Raw genomic sequence first — 20,632 nt, forward strand, 5'->3', positions numbered from 1 at the left:
AGTTCCCTTGTCAGTGTAAATTGACATGACAACGACTGTCAGACCGACTAGCGCAATATAATTTCAAATATAATTCCGAAAACGTTATTTCCTTCCTACTAAGATCTTAAGGCATCACCTTACCTCGAACATCTGCGTGAAGCTCATTTAATTAATTTTTAGTTAAGTAATTTCATCGTCGTCTGACGTGGAATTTAAGGATGATATTTTTGTAATACTTATTGCAGGTTTGCTCAGCATGTGCATCATTCATGAATTCGTATGGCCGACAAGCGATCCTGTTACAGCAATCATTTAACATCAGGTATTCCGTAGGTTCGAACACCTGTCCAGCAAAAAAAATATTTTAGCCATATATATTTTTCCAGGGACACAAAGAATGGTGTGCCTAAATTGCCTCCCATTGAAGGCATTGGTGTACACAGGCGGTCTTGTCACGCGGTCGATTGTATTCCAACAAAGTTACAAAAAATATCTAGAACGTATCTCTTCTTATGCGTCAGGACTATTTCTTCCCGGATACGAATACACGTCCATGGTCCTGTGATGCCTAAGAAGAAAATCCAAAGTCATTCTTTGCTTTTAGAACTGCACGCAATGAACTTAATTAAAAATCATCTGAAGATCTGGGTCGATGACCTCACAGGACTGCGGGGGGCGAGGGTCAGGCAATTACGTTTCTTGTTACATTTCTGGCTTATAGAATATAATTGTTTTGTTCTTGTTGCTTTTTTCTTTATAAAAAAAATTAACTTATAAAATAAATATATTGATTTGGTTGGCAATTTTCCAAGTAAGTAAAAGGCACTGGCTTGTTTTTTACTTTTCTTTTTTATATACAAATTTTATATTGATCTGAGATTATCAATGATCAATTAAAATCACTTTGGGTCAGTACTCACCGCACAATAGGACATCAAATACCCAGTACATTAAAAGAACATAATAGTCGAAGTGATTTGTGATTATTATCAAAGAACTTAACTGGTGGTAGGACCTCTTGTGGGTCCGCGCGAGTAGGTACCACCACCCTGCCTATTTCTACCATGAATCAGTAATACGCTTCGGTTTGAAGGGTGAGGCAACCGTTGTAATTATACTTGAGACCTTAGAACTCATGTCTCCAGGGGGCATTTACGTTGTAGATGTTTATGAGCTCTGGTAAGCACTTAACACCAGGTCAGGTGGGCTGTGAGCTCATCCATCCATCTAAGCAATAAATAAATAAATAAATAGTTTACAAAACCAAAAAAAATACGCTTTTATAGAAAATCCAACTAAAAATAGAAAATAAATTTTGATAAATTAGAATTAAAAATAGTTTAAGAAAAAACGATTTTATTAATCAAATCAAAACAAATCAAAAAAATTTTATTCAACATAAATGAAAGTACATACTTGTTGAACGTCAAAAGAACTACCGCCAATTCACAAGAACTAGCCTCCGTCCTGAGAAGAATTGGCAAGAAACTCAGCGGGCATGTCTTTTTTTTTTTACATATAAAATTATTATTTATTTATTTTTTAATATTTTTTTTTTTTTTTAAATATGAATTTTTTACACTGAGTATTATAACGTAACAATTACTACTATATTGAAATGCCTGGAGCGAGCAACTCATTCCCACTTTGTGCAATCTTCTAGATAATCATTGACTTTATAGTAAGCTTTATTGCACAGATGTTCTTTAATAGTTTTCTTAAACCTATGTATATGTAGGTTCTGAACATCATGTGGGATTTTGTTGTACAGGCGCACAGACAAACACCCGAATGAATTTCGTATCTTATGTAACCTACTCATCGGCACAACAAGCTTGTGTTTGTTCCTAGTATTTCTATTATGTATGTCCGACTGTTTAGGAAACTCCTCAATATGTTTACGAACATACATCAAATTTTCAAAAATGTACTGGGATGGCATAGTGAGAACTTTAATTTCTTTAAATTTCTCCCTCAGGGATTCCCTTGAGTGCATGTTATAAATAGCACGTATAGCTCTTTTCTGCAGAATAAATATCATTTCTACATCGGCCGCATTGCCCCATAGCAAAATGCCATAGGACATGACACTGTGGAAGTAACTAAAGTAAACTAAACGAGCCGTGTCCGCGTTTGTTAACATTCTAATTTTTTTTACTGCGTATGCTGCAGAGCTGAGCTTACTCGCCAATTTATGAATATGAGGTCCCCACTGCAGTTTGGAGTCCACTGTTATACCAAGAAATACGGTTGACTCAACAAGCTCCAATGATTCCTCAGAAACAATTACATCACTATCCACTTGTCTCACATCTAAAGATGGTTTAATACATTTTAAAGTAAATTTAATACATTTAGTTTTCTTACTATTCAATAATAGGTTATTGATACGGAACCAATGAACCACACACGAAATCGCATCATTCACTTCGTCATAGACTTGTAGTTGTCGTTTAATTTTAAATAATAAAGATGTATCATCTGCGAATAATACGACCTCGTGTCGGGACTCAATAAAACTAGGTAAATCGTTTATATATATTAAAAATAAAAAAGGACCCAAAATGGAACCCTGAGGTACACCCATTTTCAACAAGGTGCCTGAAGATCTATTACCTTTCACATCTACTGTTTGTATCCGTCCTGATAAATAGGAAGTAATAAGTTCCAATGCACCATCCCTAATACCATAGTGATGTAGTTTCCTCACCAATGTTTCATGTTCAACACAGTCAAATGCTTTGGATAAGTCACAGAAAATTCCAAGACAATCATGCGATTCCTCCCAAGATTTAAAAATATTTTTGACTAGATAAGCACCTGCATCAGTTGTAGAGCGACCCCTGGTAAACCCGAATTGTTTATTATGAAGCAGGTTATTTGAATTAAAATGTTCTAAAAGTTGGGTCAAAATAATTTTTTCAAAAATTTTACTCAACGTAGGGAGTACTGAAATAGGTCTATAGTTAGAGGGGTCATCAGTACTACCAGATTTAAAAAGAGGAATCACTTTACTATGTTTCATTAAGTCAGGAAATACACCACACCTAATACAATCATTAAAAATACTAACAAGATGAGGAGCAATAATGTCTATTACAGACTTCAAAATCTTTACTGATATTCCCCACAAGTCAGCTGTATTTTTTACATTAAGGCTATTAAAACTTTTTATTACACTGCTTGAATTAATTTCCTTAAATTTAAAAATTTCATTACATTTGTTGACATGTTTATGCAATAATATTTCAGCTGCTGTGGGGGATGAATTTAGAGAAGTGGTAGTTGAAACTGGAATGTCAGAGAAAAACTTTTCAAAAGCATTAGCCACATCTTCATGACTAGTTACCAATTTATCATCTATTTTTAATGAGAATTCTTGGTGGCTATTTCTGACTTTTCCACTTTCTCTACCAATGATGTTCCAAGTCATCTTTATCTTGTCAGGGGCATTTTTTATTAAATCACTTAAATGTAAAGATTTTGCCGCTAAACAAACTTTTCTAAATAGTTTTGAATAGTTCCTGACATATTGATGAAATGTTTCATCATTATTATAAGCTTTTTCAGAGTACAGATCATATAACTTTTTTCTACTTTTGTACACTCCGGTGGTGGCCCACTCGCTGAACACTGTTTTGTTTTTTAATGTTACAGTTTTAGGAATAAATATATCAGTAAAGACCAAATTAATTCTCTGAAACATATTCTGGTATGACAAATTTGGGTTTTTGTTATAAATAATTTCTGAATGTTCTTGCTTAATATTATTTCTAAACTTCTCAATTCGTTTTTTATTAATAGGAACAATCACAAGAGTATTTTTATCTTTAGAATTCATATTAGATTCAAAAGACAGAAATTGTCCACTATGGTCTGATGTTAACTGATTAATAATTTTTTTGTTAGTCGGTGTTACATTTGTAAATATGTTATCTAAACATGTTGCCGATGTGGTCGTTGTCCTAGTAGGCTCTAAAAATAAGTTTGGGAGGTTATATGACTTTAACAGTGTTCTGAATCTAATAGTGGTATTTGTGTTTTCTAAAAGATTAATATTAAAATCACCACATACCAAAATTTGTTTATTAGAGACAGAAAGCTTTAGCAATACATTTTCCAAAAAATTTTCAAAAGAAATATTGTAAAAAAAGCGTGGGGTACATGGTATCAGTAGTTATAAATATTTTATAAATAGATATGAGTAGAAGGGTTATTTTGATAATATCCTGAAAAGCACCCCACGCTTTTTTACAATAAAATCATTTTTTCTTAAACTATTTTTAATTCTAATTTATTAAAATTTATTTTCTATCTGTTAGTTGGATTTTCTATAAAAACCGTATTTTTTTAGTATTATTAAACTATTATTTATTTTTCATTGTTTAGTTGAATTTCAATTTTTCCATTGTTATTATTTTTTCAATTTTATTCTTTCATATTGAACTGTCATAGGTCCTTAATAAGTATATCAAATTTCGAGTTAATCCAACGTTTTAAAGGGGGTCAAAATCATGTTCAAAGATTCCGTTACAAACATACATACGTCTGAAGCTAATAAAAGCGTATTAAGAACTGTTTATATCAAAAGTAATACATACTAATAAAAAAAGAATCATCAAAATTGATTCACCCATTCAAAAGTTATGAGGTAACAAACATAAAAAAAAAAAACATACCGTCGAATTGAGAACTTCCTCCTTTTTTGAATTTGCTTAAAAATATTATACCCAGCATTGCGATGTTTAAGAAAAAATTGAAGTATTTCAAAAAACGGCTCAGAGCACTCCACTTATTCGTATGAATACATCGATGGGACAAAAGTAACAAGATGGTCCAAATATATCCTGCGTTACATAACTGTAGAGTCGTGGACAATAAACTCATTTTTCAAGTAGCGCTCTATATCTAGTCTATATTAAAGTCTCTCTCGGTAAAGTACAATTAAGGGGTACACAACGAGCAGTTGCAGTCAACTAATTTCGTTCCGACTAGTCCTCTTTGTGTTTCAGAATTGTTTTGTTGAAATGTCTTTCGATTAAATTTTAGCTTTTTGTTTCTAAATTAGAACAAACTTAGCATGAGTTTGATAAAACTATTTTCGTGTTTCGATAGAGAAACGCAAAATTTTATTGATACCTTGACTTTTTTTTTTTGTCTCGATGGGTAGACGAAGCTCACGGCCCACCTGGTGTTAAGTGGTTACCGGAGCCATCTACAACGTAAATGCCACCACCCATCTTGAGATATGAGTTCTAAGATCTCAGTGTAGTTACATATGGGGTAGGAGTCTGTTTTGTATTAAACTCTTTTTCTCTTCGAACCAAAACACATGTTTTTTATCTTAGAATTGTACAAGAAAACTGTTGCCATTAATAATAACGTATTATTAATAAAAAAATATCTTTTTTTATACAATATGTTACTACAATATGTTATACGTTACAATATGTTATATAATATGTTACTACAATATGTGTACAATATGTTACTTTTTTTTTATTGCCCTTTTAGGTAGACGAGCATATGGCCCACTTGATGGTGAGTGGTTACCGTCGCCCATGGACTTCAACAATGCCAGGGGCAGAGCCAAGCCGCTGCCTACTCATCGTTTCCATACTTTAGCCGTTACTCATCGAACAAATTAAATCATTAATGACCACATTAATAATCGCGGTGTCACCAATTCCAGTTAGCGCAGTGTCTGGACTATTTATCTCCTGTTTGCTTAGATGTAATGTAAAATTCATACCAGAGTGTAACTATTATATTGTATATTCATAAAAGTTATAACAAAAATTTCGAGGCAAGAATAAAACAAAAATATTAATAATAAAAACGTAAAGAAGAACAATGAATTTGGAATTTGAACATTCGACTCGACGAATAAAAACAAAAGCGAAATATAATTACAAAAAAAAAAAGTTAATTAAACGTGTAGGTATTACGTAGAATATGAAAGCAAATACATCTAAACCATAGACCGGTGGGTGAGTCCATTGTTTTAGATTATTAAAAAAGGCACATAAATACGAAATTGAAATACAAAAAAAGGTTTTTAATAAAACACGCTGGAAAAGCGACCACGACGGAATCATCTATGGCTCTGGCTCACTTATTTGAACCAAACTATTTGAATCGTAAATCGACTTTATAATTGAGGAGTTGTTAGTTTCTGACGAATGCCAATTAGCCCATTTTTTAAACTTGAAATCGCGGAAAATCCGCGATATCGGCCCTTGTGCCTTTAATTTTTTTTTTCTTCTTTTAGCAATAGCTTTTACTTTTTGCCATTGACGTGTCTTTAATTTTAGGAGCTATTTTACTACGTCATTTTACTGATTTTACGGTGTCTTGCGGGAAACAATAATGCGTTCCGATTTAAAAGAGACGTTGTACTATAGAGATTTTGAAGTCGTCGTGGCCTAAAGGATAAGACGTCCAGTGTATTCGTGTTGAGCGATGCACCGGGGTTCGAATCCTAGGCGGGTACCAATTTTTCTCATGAAATACGTACTAAACAAATGTTCACGATTGACTTCCACGGTGAAGGAATAAGATCGTGTAATAAAAATGAAACCTGCAAAATTATAATTTGCGTAATTACTGGTGGTAGGATCTCTTGTGAATCCGCACGGGTAGGTACCACCATTCTACCTATTTCTGCCGTAAAGCAGTAATGCGTTTCGGTTTGAAGGGTGGGACAGCCGTTGTAATTACACTGAGATCTTAGAACTTATATCTCAAGGTGGGTGCCGCACTTACGTTGTCTATTACGATGTCTATGGGCTCCAGTTACCACTTAACACCAGGTAGGCTGTGAGATCGTCTACCCATCTAAACAATGAAAAAAAGCTACTAATACCATCAATGACGGTGCATTTGCTCTAAGCCTCGCCAGGAGAGTTATTAAAAACTAAACGATCCTAGCGACTGATCCCAGAGACGGTGAAATCGATTCTCGGCCTAATTGGCGGGCCCTTTTAGCTCCGGTCTTCAGTAATTCGACTTCAACTTAATAATTCAACTAATGGGGAGATCAAAAGCGGAATCCGAATATCCGTATTGAAAATATCATGGTATTGAGTTTGTAATTACTATTTGAGTGTTAAGTATTAATTATTAAATTTTAGTAATCTAACATCTGTTTCCTTCATACGACGATATTCGAATCGAAGATATACAAATACAAAGACAATAGAAAAAATATATATAATATATATATCGAGCGAACTAACCCATAGACACAGTCCACTGAGTTTTTACGTACTTAACACAATATGTCCACGACTTATTCCTTCGATAGGAATAGCATCGTGTGCTAAATAATCGAATCGGTATTCTTTTTAATTTAAATACTTAGTCTGGCCATAAATACTGCTACAATTAAAAATGACGACGCTTGCAGCTGAAAGTAAGTATTGTACTTTTTGACGAAGCATGTTGCTGATAACTTTATTTCTGTAATCTGACGAAGCATGTTGCGGATAATAACATGTACTTTTAGGTTAGGAATTGTGTTCTTTTTTTTTATAATAAATATCATAAATTGTATTAAATAAATTTGTTACTAAACTAAAAAATTAAAAATAAACAAAATATTACATTTGAATTTGGAATCTGTAATTTTTATATGATGGCTCATTGAGCTTTCTCATTTTGGCGCCAATACATTGTACAATACTTTGCGATATTAAAATGGAGTGGGGTGATAAAGAGTACCGAATCGCTGTGATTGCATTACACAAAGTAGGTATGGAGCCAAATGCAATTTTTAAAACTCTCCATACGCTTGGTATTAGTAAAATGTTTGTGTTCCGGGCTATTAATAGGTGCAATGAGACCTCCTCTGTTTGTGACAGAAAAAGATCTGGCCGACCACTGAGAAGATCCGGCGTGAAGGAGCCTCTGGGTCTGCGGAGGGACTTCGGTTCCCTCTGTATTTTGTACCGTATGTTCCATGGGGAGTGCTCTGAGGAATTGTTCGAGATGATACCGGCATCTCGTTTTTACCATCGCACCGCCCACCACCGGAGTAGAGTTCATCCATACTACCTGGAGCCACTGCGGTCATCCACAGTGCGTTTCGAAAGGACTTTTTTGCCACGTACCATCCGGCTATGGAATGAACTCCCCTCCACGGTGTTTCCCAAGCGCTATGACATGTCCTTCTCCAAACGAGGCTTGTGGAGAGTATTAAGCGGTAGGCAGCGGCTTGGCTCTGCCCCTGGCATTGCTGAAGTCCATGGGCGACAGTAACCACTCACCATCAGGTGGGCCGTATGCTCGTCTGCCTACAAGGGCAATAAAAAATAAAAAAAAACAAGAGAAACTCAGTGGGCTGTGTCTGTGGGTTAATTTACTCGTCGACGACCGGAAAAGTCTTACAAACGTTAATTATAACTATTTTCGTGTACTTGTTCTGAGAAAACACTATTATGCGTGGAACATATTCTAGTTAAACGAGAATCACGTCCGCCATTAGGGTGTCTGAGCTTATCTATTTTTAGTGTATTATGTCTGGTGTGTGCGGCAGGTGAGCATAATTCAATTTGCGCAAGTAATTATTTATATGATTCAACGGTGATGTGGCTACAAAAAAATAATTATGTGGCGTATATATATAACGGCCGTCTGGTGTAGTGGTAAGTGACATGGTCACTACACAGGGGGGTCGCGGGTTCGAATCCCGCCAAGGGAAGATATTTGTATGATAAACATAAATGTCTTTTCCAGGGTTATGGTTGTCTATTAAATATAATAATATGTATGTGTATAATAAAAATCTTACATTTATATCCGTTATCTGGTACCTGTAACACAAGTTCTTTACGAACTTATCACGGGACCAGTTAACGTGGCGTGATTGTTAGTAAAATATTTATTATTTATTTATTATTATAAGTTACGAGGAAAGAGCAAACGGATAATTCATGGCGACATTACGAAATTTCGTCCTTACATCTGCAATGAGTATTGATACAACTAGTGATCGTTTTATTAACTAATTAACTTTTACTTTCATTTAACATCATTAACATTTGTAAATTAAACCAGACTGCTTCTATTCTGTATTTCCATAAAATTCAGAACACTATCTTGACAATAACTGTTAGATTAAACTTTTAAAAAATAACGATCGGTACCTACATTGAGGAGAAAACGACTGAAGGAAGATCTTCCACCGAGCGGTTGATGTTGCTCGGTAGACCGACGGTCCAAATGTTTTTGGTCGGTACTTGTATAGTATATATGCAAGCTTACCTTGAAAATGTCGTAAGCGAGATTCGGGTATATGTCAAATATCTTATGTTCTACGATGGCTACCGCCACACAACTATTACACGCTATTACTCCAAAAGGTACCATTAAATAAAAATGTCGTCCTAAATCACGTTAATAGCTTTAAAATAAAATAAAGTTTTCGATAAAAAGAAAATGGTGCATTTTTTTTATATATTTTTTTATTGCTTAGATGTATGGACGAACTCACAGCCCACCTGGTGTTAAGTGGTTACTGGAGCCCATAGACATCTACAACGTAAATGCACCACCCACCTCGAGATATAAGTTCTAAGATCTCAGTATAGTTACAACGGCTACCCCACCCTTCGAACCGAAACGCATTACTGCTTCACGGCGGAAATAGGCGGGGTGGTGGTACCTACCCGTGCGGACTCCCAAGAGGTCCTACCACCAGTGAACATACATTTGGAATTTCATTAGCAGTACCACAGGTTCAAGGAATAATAGTTTAGAAGAAATAACGCAACCACAAGTTCCCGTTTGGAACACGCAATGCAATTAAAAAACTTCGACCGGCATGCTTGAAGGCGACGGAACACATCAGTGTGCTTAGTGCGAGTTTTTTAACGCCCTCGATAGCGTAAAAGTTAACTCAAATTTGTATGGAGTTGGAATGTTTGCCTACGTTTGCCGCTAGGGGCGCTGTTCCAACTCCATACAAATTTGTGTTAATTTTTACGCTATCGAGAGCGTCAAAAAACTCACACTAAGCACACTGTACGAGATCTGGCTCTGCTTTTACGTAAAACATTGACTATGATTTGCGATTAGTTATTTTAGTTTCATAAAGGTATAATTTATAAACAGTCAATATAAATTGTAGAAAACCATTTTTAATTATCTTATTTTTTATTTACAGCTACCGGAGCCCATAAACATCTTACAACGTAAATGCGCCACCCACCTTGAGATATGAGTTCTAAGGTCTCAGTATAGTTACAACGGCTACCCAACCCTTTAAACCGAAACGCGTTACTGTTTCAGGGCAAAATCGCAGTGAATATGTCGCATTTTAAGCCGCCGTTAACTATAGAATCGCATTTCTAGTTTTTTTATTTATTACTTAGATGGGTGGACGAGCTCACGGCCCATCTGGTGTTAGGTGGTTACTGGAGCCCATAGACAATACAACATAAATGCCGCCACCCACCTTGAGATATGAGTTCGAAGGTCTCAGTTGTAACAGTAAGAGTAGCTACGTAAAAACCCCATAGTATTAATATATAAAATAAGTTTGTTTGCAATGACGAGGAACAATGAAGAGGGTGGTACCAACCGATCCAATTTCACGAATGCCCCGGTACTTAACTAACATTTATCACGCGATATAAATCGTCTGAACATCCACAATTATAATTCAAATTGTAACACTGATTACTCCGATTTTCTTGTTTAAGGAAATATAAATTTTGAATATTGCTAGTTAAGTTAATGTTACATTTATAATGGGATCAGGGAAAGCATCTAGCAAAGCCCGATTGGTATTTATGTTTTATGATAGCTGTGTGTAAAAAACGAAAAATCTAGACGTGAAACATCCATCTAGTAGAAATCGAGATGAATAGGGAAAAAAAAGCTCATTTAAAGATTCAGGTCAACAGGTTTTTGGAACGAAGTTCCTTATGGGAAAAAAAACAAAATGTGTGCAATTCACACGTGGTAGAAGTGAAACCTTCCAAAATTAAAATACAATTATCCTAAACGTCTTAAGTATATGTAAAATTTTGTCATTAGTAAATAATTGTAAGGTAGCGCCCTCTGTGAATTGATATTTTAATTTCACGTATAATCCTAAATTAAAATTTACTACAAGAGCTTTCATACACACGTTAGTATTAAAAAATCTCACAGATGGCGCTGTATTAAATAGTATGTATATTTCTGTCTCATTCTTTGTATTTGTGTCTCTTACCTGTCGTTTTTTCCGTTGCATCCGGTTTGAAATCACAACGATTCTAAAGAAGTTTTCACTTCAAAAACGTCCGTAACGTAAGATTTTTTATATTTAGTTTGTTCTCAACAGATGTCGCTGCATGTAAATTCAACAATTCCTGAATAGCGGTGACAAGATGTTACACAGTTGATAGACGTTCTCGTGCTGAATCATACTTACCTGCCGTAGGGGATACCGTAATCATGCAGGCGGTTCTCCCAGAGCGAGGCTGCTCCATTGTACTGCGGAGTGGTTGACCCTTGCGATTATTTTAATTTTTATCAATTAAAAAATCATAATAAAAAAAAGTGTGTGTGTCCGCTCCGACGCACGACTGGAGTTTACTGGATATAAATATAAATTTGTGTCAGTTGAATACAGTAAAATATGGAAGTTACGTATTCTAGTGAGAATGATCCGGGAGTTGCGGAACACGTGGATGCGGTAATTAAGTAAGTCTATATAATTCACTTTTACAATTAATATATAAGTTGTCCATTCACTGATAGAAGGAATTGTTTATATTTAATAAGCTTTATTAATAAATGATTTGTAGCGGGTTATATTCGGGTATCAACCCACTAACAGTTGATACGTTCAGGAATCGAACCCGAACGGCGTCCGGCCACAAGCAAAACGATGTCGGTAAATTAAACGAAACAATACGAGAAATAGTTCTATATTACGACAACACGATACACTACAGATTATTAACAAATTAACGAGACACAAAACAAACGACTAACAAATATATGAAAATACAATAATGAAAGAAACGCGCGATCAGTACGAGGCTTTGTGGCGGACTGCCGGCGCAGCAGCCCGGCGTCACCTGCGATAACGCGGCCGCGCGTTGGCTCCTGATTGGCGCGCGCACGCATCACCTGGCCAATCAGGCGCATAACGCATTTCGTGTGACATGCTATACTCTCTAGTACGATTTTGGTCCCCATAATTTTCATACCCCGGGCCTATATATGTAAATCGATTCTTAAGGAGTAAACTCCAAAAATGTATACCCGAATAATGCTTTACTTTATATCTCAAATAGAACTTTAAATTAATATTTTTATGATAAGGAACTTCGTTCCTATCCGGTGTCCCACGATACCACAAAGCTTTTTTTTTCTTGCCAGGGGCCGAACCTCTTACGAGGTCCACGCGTCTACGGGGCGCTCGGGGTATGTAGGACTTCACGGTCTGCAGATGTTGGGAGCAAGCAGATTGCGGGCCGAAGGTTTTTTTGGATCCTACTCACTACATGTCTCTCACCCGACATCCGATTTCCACCCGGGGTCCGTACAAGGGCAGAGTAGTGGGGTTCCCGGTCAACCCTACAACCAAACTCGCGGCGCCACCCCTAGGACGTCCGAGGTAAAGTTCAAAAGGCTAGTACGAAAAATTCTCGAGCCGTTGTGACCTCGATTAAAAGCACGAGACCAGCCACTAGATCCCCCTCTGCCGGAACGCTAATCTCTCTGCTTGTGAGGGCAGAGGTATTTCATTACGGGATGTATGCTCAATTATTAGTTTATTAATTTTATTTTGCAGATGTTAAGAGATTCTAGTTTATTCGCGGGGATCGGTCCACCACACCAATAATATCCACACCAATAATCGGTCCCACCACAGACTCCTATTTCGTTTTTATCTTCTTTGTTTCCTGTTCATTCTTTTGTCTTCTTTTTTGTAGGTAACAGAATAACACGCGTTGTCTTTTATTAATCTAAATTGGTATTAACCACAGATATTAACTATTTGTTCGTTTGTTACCCTAAGTTAATAATAGAAGAAACAAAAAGCTTCCATTAAGTTGAATCATCTATATATTGATACGTGAAGCAAAAGCTTTGTACCCCTTTTTACGAAAATTGCGCGGACAAAGGAGTATGAAATTTCCCACACCTATACATAATACAAAGAACGAGACCAGTGTTCAGTTTTTTTTTAATTATGCATGAAATATACATTAAATCAATAAAATAACACACACAACCATGTATTTGACACACACACACACATATATATACTCTTTTGTTTATTATTAAAGTCCGTGATCAAATTGAGAATAGATTAATATTGTTTAATTTGAATATCATTTGTCTATAGTGTAGCCTTGGTAAAATCCGTGATTAGAGAAGTATAAGTCTTTGACAATAGAACCATAATAATATTCAAACTTATAACTTCAATTAAGTTATAGTCGAATTTCGACTACTGGGGGAGCACTAGTTAAAATAAAATCACAATTCAAAATCACGCGATTTCCAAAACAAAAGCTTTTCTTTGAAAAGTTCATTTACATTTCGATAAAAAACTTAGTTTAAAAAAAAAACACGTTAAGTTGAATAAGCTCCTCTGTCAACAGAACTATGAAACTTGGAAAACTAAAGGGTGTTTGGAAAACGAATTCAAACTTTTAGACGAACCAAATTGCATACCTGAGTTGGCGCATTCTTCACTATTACAGTCTGGTCGGCAATCAATAGCAAGTTACGAAGGTGCCACTAAGCTTCTCTAAGCGATCCCTGCTACTCCTAATAGTTCGTAATACTCACATCATCTCACCTTCTTCATAGCCTGCGCGCACACAGCCTCACATTGAATTTTATAGGTATTGTTACGCCGGTAAGAGTAACGCCATCTATCGCCGAATAGTCGAAAGATCTAGTAGTACTTAGAACGCTCGAGACGTACCACGCCATCTATTGTCAGATAGCGGAAACAAAATACAAAAAATGTGTGAAATATCCTCGATAATTATAGGGATGTGGTATCGGCTATAAAAGCAATGCAGGGATGTCACAAAGTCAGTTAGTAATCGGAACTACTCAAAGCGAAACAGCGAACGGATCACCTAAAGCGAAGCGGAAGAAGTGAATTGAGAGTTTTAAAGTGTTTGTTGAGTGTTTTAAGTGTTGAACACAGTTTTTAGTTGTACTTTGGTGGAACATTTATTTATCCCGAACCCCACCGCGTAACAGTATTCAGTGCTACCATCTTGCCTATTTTTGCCACAATTAGTGATGTACGGTATACAGGTTATTTGGAGAGCGGAGAAGAGATTTTTTTTTTGTTTTCGAACACGAGCGACCAAAATATGTATCAGAATAATCGGTTTAGTTGTGCTGGAGAATTGAAAGGTTAAAAAGCATACGGTTCTTATTGAGAACCACGTTCTTTATTTAAATCGGCTAAAATGAATAATATTTTAGAATTTCCAATGCATCTCGTTCGCATGATCGGGACTATTCAAATTCATGCTTTGGCCAGTAAACAAAGTTTTATGGGTCGTAGAATGCAAACGACTCTCATTCTAAGCTTTTATTTGAATAGGCTTAAAATCGATAATCGCATGAACTTTGACTATTATTAAGACATCTCATAAACATTAAAGTGCTACTGATTTCTCTTTGGGAAATTGTTATAAATTTCTTTAATTACAACTAGACTAGTTATAACTAATAACAATTTTGTACTGGTGGTGGATTTGATGGGAGGACGAGCTCACGGCCCACCTGAAGTTAAATGGTTACCGAGCCCCATAGACATCTACAACGTAAATGCCGCCACCCACCTTGAGATAAGAGTTTTAAAGTTTCAGTATAGTTACCTATTTCTGCCGTGAAGCAGTAATGCGTTTCGGTTTGAAGGGCAGGGCAGCCGTCGTAACTTTACTTGAGACCTTAGAACTTATACCTCGAGGTGGGTGGCGCGTTTACGTCGTAGATGTCTATGGGCTCCAGTAACCACTTAAAAGCAGGTGGGCTGTGAGCTCGTCCATCCATCTAAGCAATAAAAAAAAATACTACAGCTGCCACACCCTTCAAACCGAAACGCATTACCGTTTCACGGCAGAAATAGGCAGGGTGATGGTACTTATCCGTGCGGCCTCACATGTGGTTCTACAACCGTTTGATTGTGGTGAACTGATTGCGAATGCTAGGTATAAGCTGCTTAACGTTTTAATGCGCTTTTTTATTTAAGGAAAAACACTGTGATTTTGGCAAAGGCTTTTTTCCAATAAGTTTTTAATTCCAGTAGTTTCCAATAGTTTTCATATTCAAGATCTCCGTCATCCATATTTCAAATCAGATCTGCATTCATTACCAAGTTCCAGAATTCAAACGATAAGTCCAAAATTACCGGCTCTGCATCATACCCTAGCCGAATATACCCGGGCAGGGAAGCATCCATACAGTATCTAAGAACAAAAATGTCTAGATACAAACAGTGAAAGTAAGAAATACCATACAAATGTATATAAAATTACTTCTGGCTAACTTCATGTTTCATCAGCGCAGATCCTAAGTCGCTGGAGCAAGAAACTTGAAATTTTGTCAGTTGATGCCTTTTATGTTCTAGACATCCTTGGAAGGATATTTTGTAATTTCGGGCCTAAGGCGGTGAGATTAGGGGTATTCAATTGTATTTTCACGCTAAGAATAAGTCGGGTTCGAGGATATAATTAATGTATTTCACCTTAATCAAAATCAATCAAAACATATTTTTAATTAATCTTTTTTAATTACGTAGAACGTGTCGCTTAAGCTCTGAAATGCGTTTGTATCAATACAATATAGTTTCGACAAAGGTCTACAGAAATTGTCGTAGACCAAAACTACGTCGTAGAGAGACAATTACAAGCTACGGCGTAGCTTCGTAGTGGAATTATTTGGTAAGAGTGTTTACACAAATTATACGAGGCTTGTTCAGAGCGTGACCGCCTATAGTCGTATACCGTGCAAGTATTGTATTATTTTTCTTGACTATTAAGAGCTTTGTAGAAAAGGACTTTCAGTTAAATATTTGAAGAAGTCCGATTAAAAATTAATCGATTCTATTACGTGGGGGAGTCAGTTCTCATTGTGAAGCAATTGAGGTTTTGACCTTCTATGTATAGAGCAATATTTGAGTTGTGTGTTTTTGTTGGCTCCGAAATGAGACGACCCAAATCATGGTAAGTGGTCATTATCGTTCCCGGGCATCACTAACACCATCCATATATCCTAGCCGTTGCTTATTGTTATTATTTTGTGTTACTCTGTCAACAAATCAGCCTATAAAGTATTTAGTTTGACTTCGGGTACATCACAATGTAAATACCTCCAATCATCTTCAGAGATGAGGTCATAATCCCAACTCTATTGTGTAACGCTCGTACCATTCTTCAAACTGAAACGCGTGACTGTAACGCGACAAATGAAGGCACCATGGTGGTTCTACCTGAGCTAAAAATATAAATACATAAACATAATTACTGGTGGTAGGACCTCTTGTGAGTCCGCACGGGTAGGTACCACCACCCTGCCTATTTCTGCCGTGAAGCAGTAATGCGTTTCGGTTTGAAGGGCGGGGCAGCCGTTGTAACTATAATTGAGACCTTAGAACTTATATCTTAAGATGGGTGGCGCATTTACGTTGTAGATGTCTATGGGCTCCAGTAACCACTTAACACCAGGTGGGCTGTGAGCTCGTCCACTCATCTAAGCAATAAAAAAAAAAAAAAAAAAAAAAACATGTCGTAGTACCTAAGCATGACAGAGAAACACGGACACAAGGAAGATAAATCATTATTGAGAACAATCGAGACGCAATAGCTACCGGGCACGTGCTCGGCGAGTAATACAAAAGCACTGAAGCCCACAAGGTGCGGTCGCCGGTCGGTACAACGTATGACATTAATACACATTTGCACAGGAAATCGAATCTCAGTGGCTTACCGTCCGACACTTCTCTGTCACACACTGTCTCGCATTGTGCCTAACACTGAGCTTATAATACCTAAAGAGACTTCGTGTATTATTGTAACTTAAACACGTAAATAGGGTGATTTAAAAATAAACAAATACTAGCTACTATTGGCGTGACGGTTCATTTAAGAACAGGACTAACTATACCCGGTTATACTAACACATTAAAAGCCGTTAAGATTCTTAATCATAGCTATAATTTTCGAAAACATCACAGGAAGGCAACTGTATAGCGATAAAAAAATTATATCTAAAAATTACAGTACCTGGCGATAAATATAGCACATCGATCTTTGGAAAGAGACAATCGGCTTATTCCGGATTCGTAGAGCGTTGTCTCTGTCGCACAATACCTATGTGACGTTTGCGACAAAGATAACACCGATGTAAGTATCGTACTTACAAAAGATGTTAATATATTAACATGGGCAATGACAAAACAGTTTAATATCTTTTTCATCTCAGTATATCAATCGATTTTTGTTTTAATAAGCCATTGAATTGCTCTATGAAATTTAGATTTTTTCGACATTTCCGAAACCTTACCCAATTATTACCCATATAATATTACTTGTAATAAAATTGTGTTGAACAATTACCCGAATTTTGTGGGCAGCTTTGAAAATCATGAAATGTCTGGTTCCTTTTAGTATAATTTAAAATGTAAAACTGTCATATGGATATTTATAGTCGTATACCCAAAACAAAGTTTTTTTTAATGTTAAATTAACCAAACTAAGAGGAGAAAATAGTATTTCGTCTTTACACACCGAGCATTATTGCCTTAATTGCCCTCATTAAGCGTGCAAACATTGTATGCGCACTGGTCCAATTTAAAAGGTTCGTAGAAATTGATTCTACAGACCCGTGTCGCTTATTGGTTCATGGAACAGACATAGGCACATCGTTCATAGAACGTAATTGTAGCTTTTGGTTGATCTGGTATTTTGTATAAATTCACCGGTCAAGTTACACACGGCTATCTGACTGCAAACGAGGATTCTCAGTGCAGTGGGAAAATTGATGTACATACTTACACGTTTAAATATTTACACATGTTTATAGATATCAAAAACCCGGATAAAGAGCAAATAAACCTGTTCATCGCACGAATGTTTGCCCGAGGTTGAATGAAACCTATGTCTCTTGGCCCAGCAATTAGGGGCACTAGCTGCTCCACTAACGAGTCAGATTTTAGGAGCCCATTGATGTCACTGCTTTCATAGCACCGCTTCTTCTACGTACGAGGTTAATGACTTGATTGTACGGTATATATCTTTCTTCTGCCGCTCTTTTCTGTAAGATGGTACACTCGCAGTGATCAAGCATCGCTTGCCAGAACTGGTCACCAATTGATTGAAAATGCTCGCGTATTTGTGACAAAAAAATACCTAAAATGCTAAAAAACACCGGTACTCAGTTAGTTGCAAATCAATTGGATAAACATTATCTGAATGGTTTTGTTACAAGTAAATAGATTTATTTTAAATACAATTTCGATAACACAAGAATCTAGTTTGATACCAAATGACCATGTGTGATTTATCCCGTTATTTATTATGATTAATTTTTTATCAGGTTTCCATACATGCACAGCGCCAAAGAGAACGTCTCGGCCTCCCCGCCTCCCCTAATCATATCTACATCCACGAGCAAGGGTCGCCATTTATGATCCGATCGAAACTGTGAACTAAAAATATTTTCAAAAGCCCCTCTACACAAAACTGTATCCAGACTGAATTTTTCGTTATTTGAATCGAACATTACGAAAAGAAAAACACATAATTTAATGAAAAAACTTAAGTATTGTTGAAATATTACGTTTTCCATACAATATCTGTCGTGTAGTAAGTGAAAATTCTTTTGAATGATTTGGAAGTATCTGACAGTTTCTAATTCGGCTTTAGGCTGTACATGATTGATTTAACATGTGACGGTGGTGATGTGTAATAAGAAGCCATTATTCTCGTTGTTGGAATTACGAGTGACGAATAAAGACGCCAGCTTTAAAGTTATAATATCGACAGACTGTCGTTTTGAATCTCTAAAACTTTTTGAGACTGGATCTATATGTGAAGTGCTCTAAGCCGTTGTTTGAAATACTTAAATTTTTTCTTAAACATCGCAATGCTGGGTGTAATATTTTTAACCAAATTCAAAAAAGGAGGAGGTTCTCAATTCGACTGTATGTTTTTTTTATGTTTGTTACCTCATAACTTTTGAATGGGTGAATCAATTTTGATGATTCTTTTTTTATTAGAAAGTCAACGGTTTCCTCGTGGTCCCATTTCAATTTAGTCCAGTTCTGATAATGGTATTTGTGAGAAAACCATATGTCTTAAATTTGCATTAAGTACCTGCGTTGCAAATAGATGGAACTTAATATCACGCCAACCGATTTCGATGATTATTGTTTTTTTCTGTATATTAATTTGTTTTGGAATATCTTTTTTTTTTCTATTTGACGTCGGTTTAAAGCATGTCTATTTACAAATATTTCTATAGCGTATCAACAAAACTAGTCCCATAAATTGGAACTCTTCCAACTATTCCAAACCTTTATGCTACTATCAAAATCCCAAAAAAATTACAAATGTGTTTCAGTTGAACCAACAATAAATTAAATTAACATTAATATAAAAACTACTTCAATAAAAGCTCAAACATAATAAAAGCCGATCGATTTTCTGAAATCAAATATGTACAAAGCCAATTCTGTCGTTTTTGTGACAGCAATTTCTATGATTTATTTAAGTGCTATTCGGTTGAAAGTTTAGTATTCAACCACGCTACGTGCTATGTGCAAAGAAATTGTTCATATTATGATTTTTGGGAACAATGTGTTTGCTCCTAAGTGGTTTTTCAAGTTTTTAAATAACAATTAGAGCCAGAACGTTCTAAGGCCGAGGTCGGACGTACGGCAAGGTCGCAGGAATATTTAACGTTAATTCTATTATGTACGAAATCAGGTTGCGTTGTATTTCACATTAGAAGGTATGATGGGCCTCGTTCAAATGATCGCGTTGTGGTAGATTTTTGTGACGATTGCGATGAAAATCAAGCTAATTTAAACAGGTACCTTGTAGAATGTAATCTAAGACTACACGGTTAACGGAAGGCTTGGCTCCGTCCCTGGAATTGCTGTCGTCCATGAGCGACAATAACTACTCACCATCAAACGGCCGTATACTCGTCTGACTACATTTGACTTCCTTGTGTTATTGGATCAAATATTCCGGTTCCAGTTGTAATACGCGCAATTAAAATAAATAAGAGGGTAGACATATTTATCAATCTACCCGGAATCTTCAACCTATGTATAAGTTATATATGATTATTAAAAATCAATAAATACATCACGACTTTTGTTTAACATCGGAAATATGCTTAAAGATTTTTTTCATTGCTTAGATGGGTGGACGAACTCAAAGCCCATCTGATGTTAAGTGGTTACTGGAGCCCATAGATATTTACGACGTAAATGCACCACCCACCTTGAGATACAAATTCTAAAGAATTGTTACAACGGCTGCCCTGCTGTTCAAACCGAAACGCATTACTGCTTCACGGTAGAAATAGGCGGGGTGGTGGTGCTAACCGTGCGCACTCACAAGAGATCTTACCACCAGTAAGAAAGTATATTTCCACCACCGAGGAG

The sequence above is a fragment of the Bombyx mori genome, chromosome 11 (genome assembly GCF_030269925.1).
Source record: "Bombyx mori chromosome 11, ASM3026992v2".
Classification (NCBI taxonomy): Eukaryota; Metazoa; Arthropoda; class Insecta; order Lepidoptera; family Bombycidae; genus Bombyx; species Bombyx mori.